This window comes from Herpailurus yagouaroundi, unplaced genomic scaffold (assembly GCF_014898765.1).
Source record: "Herpailurus yagouaroundi ecotype Mexico unplaced genomic scaffold, PumYag 202, whole genome shotgun sequence".
In the NCBI taxonomy this organism is placed as follows: Eukaryota; Metazoa; Chordata; class Mammalia; order Carnivora; family Felidae; genus Herpailurus; species Herpailurus yagouaroundi.
Genome location: NW_024412433.1, coordinates 5,280,745 through 5,289,897, shown reverse-complemented (window position 1 = coordinate 5,289,897; position 9,153 = coordinate 5,280,745). Strand labels below are relative to the sequence as shown.

General features: G+C 52.5%; 1 long non-coding RNA gene across 1 annotated transcript; it reads right to left on the bottom strand.

Annotated features, from left to right (window-relative positions):
- Positions 1 to 4,206: 4,206 nt before the first annotated feature.
- On the bottom strand, positions 4,207 to 8,504 carry LOC121014388 (uncharacterized). Its single transcript, XR_005783190.1, has 3 exons — positions 8,460 to 8,504; positions 5,405 to 5,605; positions 4,207 to 4,772 (listed from the first exon to the last, which is right to left on the bottom strand). It is a non-coding gene; the product is annotated as an uncharacterized LOC121014388 (long non-coding RNA).
- Between the last annotated feature and the right edge of the window lie 649 nt (positions 8,505 to 9,153).

Genomic DNA, 9,153 nt, shown 5'->3' with positions numbered 1-9,153 from the left:
TGGTTTCAACCTGACCTCATAGCCCTGGAAGACGGAGAACAAGCTTCACAGAGAAGGGTCCTGCCTTGCCTGTTCTAACTGGGGAGAAGAGGGGAAAGGAGATTTATACCTTCTGCTACCCTGGGTCCTTCCTCCCCACTTCTCCCATGAAAATCCTGCCAAAAGGGAGCCATTGAATTAACCTACTCACCTTGGATCCCACTTTCTCTCGGGGGAGGGTAAAGGAGGGTGTCCTCCAAGAGCACGTGAGCCATGACTGTCCAAAGCAGTAGGTCACGACTCCCTTCCCCTGGCTGGGGACATCCGGCAATATCTGGGACACTTTCAACGATCTCAGCTGGGGGTGGGGTCTGCTACGAATGGAGGCACCCGAGGGTAGATGCTGGGGATTCTGCTAAGCCTCCTATAATGCACAGGACAGCCTTACTCCAAGGAATGACTCAGCCCAAAATGTCAACAGTGCCGAGGGAGAGAGACTTCGATCCAAAGAGAAGAAGCCAGATAACATGGAGGACCAAAAGCAAACCCATCACTCTCCTGAGGAAACATTCTAACAGAGGCCCTACCAGTGCGTGATCGGCAACATGACTTGGGCATCCTTTATCCTTTTCTACCTTGACGCTGTGACACTGACAAAGCCGAGGTAAGTGTGAGGAGAAAAATGAGGGGCCGGCAAACTGTAGGTAGATTTCTTTTAACCTCACCGCACGGCTGCCCACAATTTTTGTACAGACCTTCTGCCTCATCGGCTTCCCTATCATCTCATCTCACGCTGGAACCAGAGACGATTCTGCCACCAGAACACAAACACTTCCCGAGATTGGTACCTTGAGGGAATTGGAAGGAAAAAGACAATGGCAGCTGGCCAATGAAATCCTCTGAAGCGTTAGTAAAATGGAGACTCCTGTTTTACAGAGAGTGATGGGTAAAGACATTGACCGGACATTCTAATCAGATGTCAAGCTTGATTTTTTTTGAGTGTTTTATTACCTCCATAATAAATGGAAGCCTAAATGGAAATAGATATAAAGTCAGAGTTGATTTTTACATTAACATTGCCTCCCATGGTGAAAGGGCAGCTCTCCGGGAAGGCTCCTGCCTCCCCCAACTGCAAATAATGTGGTAAAATATTAAGAGAGTTTCTGACCATAAAAAATTGTTTCTCTTTGTTCATCTTGCTGCCATCACAGCGGCTCGGTCTTATTGTCTGGACTCTGAGGGTTGTACTCCACATCTGGTGATTTTTTAGATTTGTGGGTTACGTGTGGTCGCTTTTTGTCTTTTGATTACGTCAACCACGGGAAGTAACATGAATAGAGAGACACGAAAGAAATGATTTCCTTTGGCATCGTTGGTAGGCGTGTCACACATCCAGTGAGCTTTGTTTGGTTAACTTGGTTAACGTGGCCTCGGTTCCACCAAAGGGTACCGTCTCTCTCTCACAAAGAGCTGTAACAAGGTCCCCTTTAACAACATTCAGGTGGGCGTAACACCAACCAAGAGACAGAGTGGAAAGGTGTTTGCAAGAAAGAGGCATCCCACCGAGATAGTGCATACAGCCGGAGAAGCTTCGAAGCTTTATATGCTCCTTCACGGAGACTCGTGTGGCTGAGTCATGGAGTGATTCGCATCTTTCCACTTCACCTTGAGTCAGGAAATAACAAGGCATCCAAACGGTGAAAAAAAAAAAAAAATGAATATGACTCCATCGCTGGTCACTGGTGACACAGACAGACCTTAAAAGACCGAAGTTCTGCTAGCGAGGGTCCTAATTTTTAGGACACAAGACAATCTTACTTTAATTTAATGTTCTTTCATGGCACTGCCTTCAAGGGCTAAGAGGATGCCGGGAAGGGAAGTGTTGAGGGTCTCGGCACTCCCTCCGAGGTAGGACGGGAATCCCCGAGGGAAGGAGGAAGGGGAAGAGCTGCCAGTGTGTCCATCGTGCACAGACCCCATAGAAGGCGCCTCACAGATGTCCCCCCTGCCCCTCCCCACCCCCAACCACTCTGCGGGGTGTGCATGGTCAGCAAATTGTGCTCAGGAGGCTCAGAAGGGTTGGCCACCTGCACAGTCGGAGCAGAACGTGGTGGGGACAAGAGCCGGCCCCAGGAAGACCTTTCCACAGCTCATTATGTGTTGTTTGCGACTTTCCAAAAACAAGTGTCCAAGTCCGGGAGGAGACGAATGCGTGCCTACTGGCCCCGTCTCCCATTGGTTGGATTTCCCCCAAGGGGCGTCACCTTCCCCGCATGTCCTGTCGCACTTGTGTGGGCCTAAGTGGCCTGTGGCACATCTCAGCCACGATGGGGAAGCAAGGAGAAAGGCCAGCACTTGACTGGCCAGCGGCGCGAAGGACCCGGAACAGCCACCACAGCAGGCCCAGCAGTGGCAGAGACCTCGCTCCAAGATGGCAGCCTGGCTGCACCATGGCTGAGGCTCTGAAGCAGCGCGCGAACCGAGTCCTGGCCGAGTGGTGCCTCCGCGTGGCACCTTCTACTGTCCTACGTGTATTGTACGTCTCAGGAAATGGACAGCTTCTAGCCCTGTCTCTCCATGTATGGGTTTGGGGACTAGAAACATAACGATAGGGTGCTTTGAACAGCCCACTGTGAGCTCACTTGGATTCTGCAGAAGGGCATACGTCCCACTTGTAGCAGCAGATGCCCGATTTCTCCTACCGGCTTCCAAAGGCTGCCCTAAGAGTGGCCACAAGCTGGGTGGCTCGAAAGAACGAAAATCTCTTCTCTCACAGCTGTAGAGGCTGGAAGTCCAAAGTCAGGATGTCGATAGGGCCATGCTCCCTCTGAAGGCTCCAGGGAGGAACCCTTCTTTGTCCCTTCCAATTCCTAGTGGTTATTTGCAGCCCCTGGTTGTAGCTGAGTCCCTCCAATCTCTGCCTCGGTCATCACATGGCCTTCGGCCCTGTGAGTGTATCTCCCGTGAGTCTCTGTGTCCAAATCACTACCTCTTAGGAGGACAGCGGTCATTGGATTTGGGGTGCCCCCAATTCAGTATGGCCTCATCTCAACTCGACTAGATCTACACAGACTTTATTTCCAAATAAGGTCACATTCACGGGTGACCGTACAGGGACTTCTACATATCTTTCTGGGGGACACAAGTCTACCCGCAACATTTTATCGCAGAAATCAAGCAACACCCTGCTAGGGACCTCCCAGGTCCAGTGGGGTCTCACGCCTCAGTGGCAACAGGAGAGCCAGGGGTGGGGTGGGAGCAGCTGGCGGCGCCAACCCGGGGGAGGAGCTGTCAGACCACGGCTCCCATCGCCTGAGGGACCAGGGGAACTGTCATTACAGGGGCTTCTTACCAGCGGGCTCCCATCCAGAGCCTGTGCTGGGCCCTCTGGCCAGAAAGCAAGGCAGAAACATGGACCCAAGGGGCTCCCAGACTGAGTAGGGTGGGAAGGCACTGACTCGTCCCCATAACCCTCTGCAGGGGTACGTTTTGTGCAAGGAGAGCGAGGCACGGGGAGGTCTGGCAACTTGCCCCGGGTCACCAGGGTCCGCACCGGTTCGACTCGTGGCCATACCAGCTTGCTTCTGCAGGACGGCCCGCCTGGCTCACCGGCGCCCGCTGGCAGAGAAGCAGAGGCAGGCACCGATGCTTCAAGCGAAGTTAAAGTAGAGAAATGCTTGCAATGGGAAGAGTATGGCCCACTGACGTCATGCCCTTGGAAAAGTGGGAGGAGACTCCCACTAGTTTCCTTCCGCCGCAGAAGCCCTCGGCCCAGCTCAGAAGCAAAGCTGGAGAACTCCTTTCCCTGGCACTCCGTATTTGTCAGGAGAGCTGGGGCGCCCAGGGGATCCTCCCCACGGGGACAGAACACTGTCCCTTGACCAGGGGAGGTCAAGCTGAGGGCATTAGCTACTTCCAGTCCCCTTGCCTCCAACATAAGGGATTAAACAAGACACGTCAGGAAGGTCCCTCTCGTGTTATACCAGGTTATACAGCATGGTGGTTAATTTTATGTGTCAACTTGGCTGGGCCACCGGGTACCCAAATATGCAGTCAAACATTACTCCCGACGTTTCCATGAAAGGTTGCGGGGTGAGATTTACGTTTAATCGATGGACTTCAAACCACACGGACTGCCCTCCATTGCATGGCCTCATGCAATCCACAGAAGGACAAATCTTTTGAACAGCAAAAGACTGACCCCACCCCACCCCACCCCCTGGAACAAGAGGGAGTTCTGCATGAGACCGTCTTCTGGCCTTGAACTTCAACATCAGCTCTCCAGAGCCTTCAGCCTGACAGCCCACCCTGAAGAGTTTGGACTTGTCAGGCTCCATAATCACATGAGCCAATTACTTAAAATAAATCTCTCTACAAATGCCCAGCCTCCTGGTTCTGTTTCCCTGGAAAACTCTCATACATACGGTTTGGGACAATGCAAACCTAGGATCCCTTCCAAATTGCAGGCTCAGCTTAGTTGGGAACGTCGGCCCCACCACCGAGCTTCGTAGAGCCAGAACCTCCGACCTGAAAGACTTTGGCTTGCTCTTAACCTGTTCTGCCCCACTCACTGTCCTTCGAGAACATAACGCTGCCAGCCAGAAGATTCCACAAAATTGGTTCCGAACAGGGAGCGGTCCACAGAAAAACGGGCCGTCCTGGGCTGGCCGGTCCTTCGGCTTCTCCGTCTCGGACTTTGGGAGCCACATGCTGCACTGAACACGTTTGCAGCTGCGAAAGTCTGGGTTTCTTTCTTCTAATGCTTGAAGGATTCGCTCTTGAAATCTGTGCCTCTGAAACAGAGACTCATTTAGAGGCAGCAAGACTGTCTCCATTGTTCCCTGCTTCCTTCCGCATCAGGATCCCTACTACCCATTTCCTTATTCATAAGTCACCCTGGCGATGATTTCTACCCTTAGCCGTGCACGCACTCAGCTGACCATCCTTCTCGCTTAGCTCACCCACAAAACACACACACACACACACACATACACGCCAAACAAAGCTGCTCCTTTTAAGCTTGGGGTTCCGAGGACTAGCCGACAGGAAGGCCCAGACTCCCCGAAGTTGCCTTGTTTCCGCACAGGCAGCAAAGGGATTTATTCTAAAGCAAGAGGACCAATCTGCATCGCAGAACCGGGTAAGTCAGCTACTCAAGATCTGGAATGCTGATAAAAGCGCTTTCTTTCCTTCCTCTCCTCCTCCAAGGCAATGCTGCGGATACCCATCTCTGCCCCTTGAAATCCTTCATTGTTAAGTAGGATTTAGGAATTCTTTGCTTGTTTGTTTGTTTGTTTGTTTGAGGTCTTTGGGGGGGGTGGCTATTTGTTTGGTTTGGGTTCGCTTTATTTAGTCTCGTGAGCACGTAGTGGCAAAAAGCAAATGCCAGATCCTATGAAATGAAAAGGTCACATTCCCAACTCACCCGCCTCTGGTCCTTGCAGGGAATCAGACCTTCATTCTCCTGGCCTGTGGCTCGCGGCCCGCCTCTCCTGGAAATGATTCCTGGTGTCCCTCAAGCTTCTCCAAGCCCTAAGCTGGTAGGGCGCTGTCCTCATATGTCAATGTGCCTCAGAATCGCCTAGAACAAGCCACGTCGGTGGCTTTAAATTTTCTCGAAACCACTCTAAAAAAAGTAAGAGGAAGCAGGTAAAATGAAGTTTAATAACATATTTTAGATAGCTCAACGTATCGAAAATATTATTATTTCAACATGTAACCAGTACAACAAGATGTAATGCAGTATTTGACGTGCATTTTTCATACGAGGTCGCGAAGTCCAGTGCGTCTTCCCAGCCACCTCAGAAGCCACAGCAAGGCCAGTGGCCCCCACACGGGACAGCGCAGGCCTGGAAGGCTTGTTCACACACACATTCCTGGTGCCAGACCCACAGTTGCCGGGTTGCTGGGTCTGGATGGCACCTGAGAACCTGAATATACACCGAGCTCGCAGGTGCTGCTGATGCTGCCGTCTGGGGACGTACTCAGAGAAATGTCACAGGCAACAAATGGGGGCGCCGGGGTGGCTCAGTCGGTTAAGCATCTGACTTCGGCTCAGGTCACGGTCTCACGGTTCGTGAGTTCGAGCCCCGCGTCGGGCTCTGGGCTGTCATCCCAGAGACCTCTTCAGGTCTTTTGTCTCCCTTTCTCTCTGCTCCTCCCCTGCCTGTGCGCGCTCTCTCTCTCTCCCTCTCCCTCCCCGCCCCCTCTCAAAAATAAGCATTAAAACATTTTTAAAAATAGGGGCACCCGGGTGGCTCAGTCCGACTCTTGGTTTCGGCTCAGGTCATGATCTCATGGTTCATGGGTTCAAGCCCTGCATGGCACTCTGTGCTGAAAGTGCTGAGCCTGCTTGGAGCCTCTCTCCCTCTCTCTCTCTCTCTCTCTGTTCCTCCCCCACTTGCACTCTCCCTCACTCGAAAATAAATAAACTTTAAAAAATAAGTAAACAGTAAAATAAAAAGGCGACAAGTGAGGAGACATAATTATGTCAAAGCAGCACGTTAACTATCACTATTTCTAGGTGAGATGAAGCTCCCGGTGTTGCAAAGCCTCAGCTGCCTGGACAGAGGTCAGGTGCACGGGTCTGGTGATGCACCTGTCGGTGGCCCCCCCCCCCCCCCCCCCCCCGCCAGCTGAGGACACAGGCAACCCACCCTGGTGCCCTCTGCTGTGCCTGGCTGGCACATGGCTGGCACATGGAGTTATTCTGATGACTCGAAGCCCGGGCTCCAGTGTGAGACCCTTTTACAGACACAAGATGGCCGTTTCTGTGCATCTTGTGTCCAGACGCACGTGCTTTGGAGAGTCGTGGGTCCTCAGCCGGCTCGGGCAGAGAACCAGCATCCAGCCCCACTTCTGGGCACCTGCTCTCGACGCACACGCTTCCGTCTGGGTGACAGCACGGCGGCCCTTGGGCCAGGAATGAGAGGTGTGCCCACCGCGTGGAGGAAAGGGGCCGCCAGGCAGGCCTTAGCGCCAGGCACAGGGGCCGCTGGGGTCCATTTTAAAGACATTATGAGTAGGTGAGGTCAGTTGCGAGCAACTCGTTCTCCAGTCCTTTCCTCTCCCCCAGTGAAGAGCAGACAGCTTCCGAGCGTAAGCAGAGCCACAGGAAAGACCTGAGAGTGGGGCGCAAACACTCAAGGATTGTCTTTTGCAAGAGGCCACAGCCCTGACCCGTGTGTCCCCGAGGCTGAGATAAGACAGCGGGGAGTGGGAGGGGAGAGTGTCTCGGTGAGGCGTCCGTCCAGTCAGACGACCGGGACTGAGCCTCCCCCAGCCCCAGCTGTCTGCCGGCCACGACCCGGGTCTCGGAGTCTTCGCGACTTTATCTGCGACTTCGTCATCTCAGATCTCCGCTGCAGACCACACGCACGAGACGGTTCCCGCTGGCCGTTCGGCTCCCCACCGAGCAGGGAAGACAAGATGAACTGAGGCAGCTGCACGTGGAGACCACTCGGGGTCAGTAAGGGCTGAAGGTTCAGTAGAACAAGGTGACCTGAGAGGTACATGTTGTGACCCCAGGTTCTGTTCCAGCCTCCTCGGAGGGGTGTGTCGGGCATCAGAAGCAAACACAGAAGAGATGGAAGGGTCAGACAGGTCAGAGGGCGGGACACCCCCAGGATCACAGACCCAGGAGAGAGCCTCCTGGCGGGTGAAGGGAAAAGGGAAAGGATGGTGATGGCCCCTTCCACTCTCTGCCCCCAGCCTCCCTCCCGAGTGGGACTGTGGAGGGCGGGCGGAGACCATAGGGGAACCTTTGTCAGGAGGGAGAAGAGGGGACAAGGGGCCAGGGGGACTGCCAAGGGTTGGAGGTTCCAGGCTCCAGACCCCAATGTCAAGGGGGCATTACAGTGAGGTTTCCTTCTGGCTTGTCGGACCACCCACCCCAGCTAGAACGGGATATGAGATTCTGGGCAGAAACCTGCTCCAAAACATGCCCACACATGCTCACACACACACATATCCAGCACCAGCAATCTTGCGGCTGATTCTCCAGATCCTAGTAGAACATGAGGCAGACGGGTGAGGGGTGTGCCAAAGACCAATGCAGTATGAACCCCTTTTGGCAAGAAGCCCCATCACTGTACTTCTAAAGGGGTCTCACTGAGTGTGTGGCCTCTACACGTGTCACATGGGGTGTGGAACCTGCACTGGGCAGAGACTGGAATAGAGCCACACTGTCCAATATGGCAGCCACCAGCCCCATGGGGCTGCTGAGCCTTTGAAAGGTGGCTAGTCTGAGCTGTACCCCAGGAGTCAAGTGCCTATCAGATTTTAATGACGTGATAGAAAGAAAATCCAAACATCAATACTTTCATACTGACTACATCTTGAAATGATAATATTTTTGATATGAGTTACGTAGGTCATATATAATTGTACATGTATTCCTCATTTATACCTAAGGATTTATATATTTTTATACATAATTGTATATTATACGACACATAATATATTATTAAAATTAATTTCACCTGTTGGGTGCCTGGGTGGGTCAGTCGGTGGAGCGTCCAAGTTCGGATCGGGTCACGATCTCAGTTCATGGGTTCGTGCCCCGCGTCGGGCTCCGTGCTGACAGCTCAGAGCCTGGAGCCTGATTTACATTCTGTGTCTCCTTCTCTCTCTGCTCCTCCCCTGCTTGCGCTCTGTCTCTCAAGAATAAATAAATATTAAAAAAAAATTTTTTTTTAATTAATTTCACCTGTTTACTTTAATTTTCTTAACGCGACTATTGGGAAACTCAAATCTCAACCGTGGCTTGCCTTGGTGGCTCCCATTATGTTGCTGTTGGGCAGTGCTGGCCTGGGAGATCGCAAAGACTTGATCATTTCCTTTGAGAGCAACATTTCCCAAAATATGTGCCTGAGCATAAGAGACCCGGAGTGGGTTCTACACCAAAAGATTTCCTTGCCTCAGGAAAGGAAGTTTGAGAAATGCCCTTGACGCCTTCCTCCTTCGAAGACTTACACTTGTGCAAAGGACCCGACGTAGTCACGTAACGAGAAGACCTGTCTAGCCCAACATTTCCCAAATAATTGTATTTTTCCATCCTGTCCTTGTACAACCCATGGAACGAGAGTCCCACGGGACTGACGCTGAGATTGCTTCACCAACCCACCACGGGGAGCACGAGCCCTTAGCAGAGAAAGAAGCTGAAGACGTGGCACG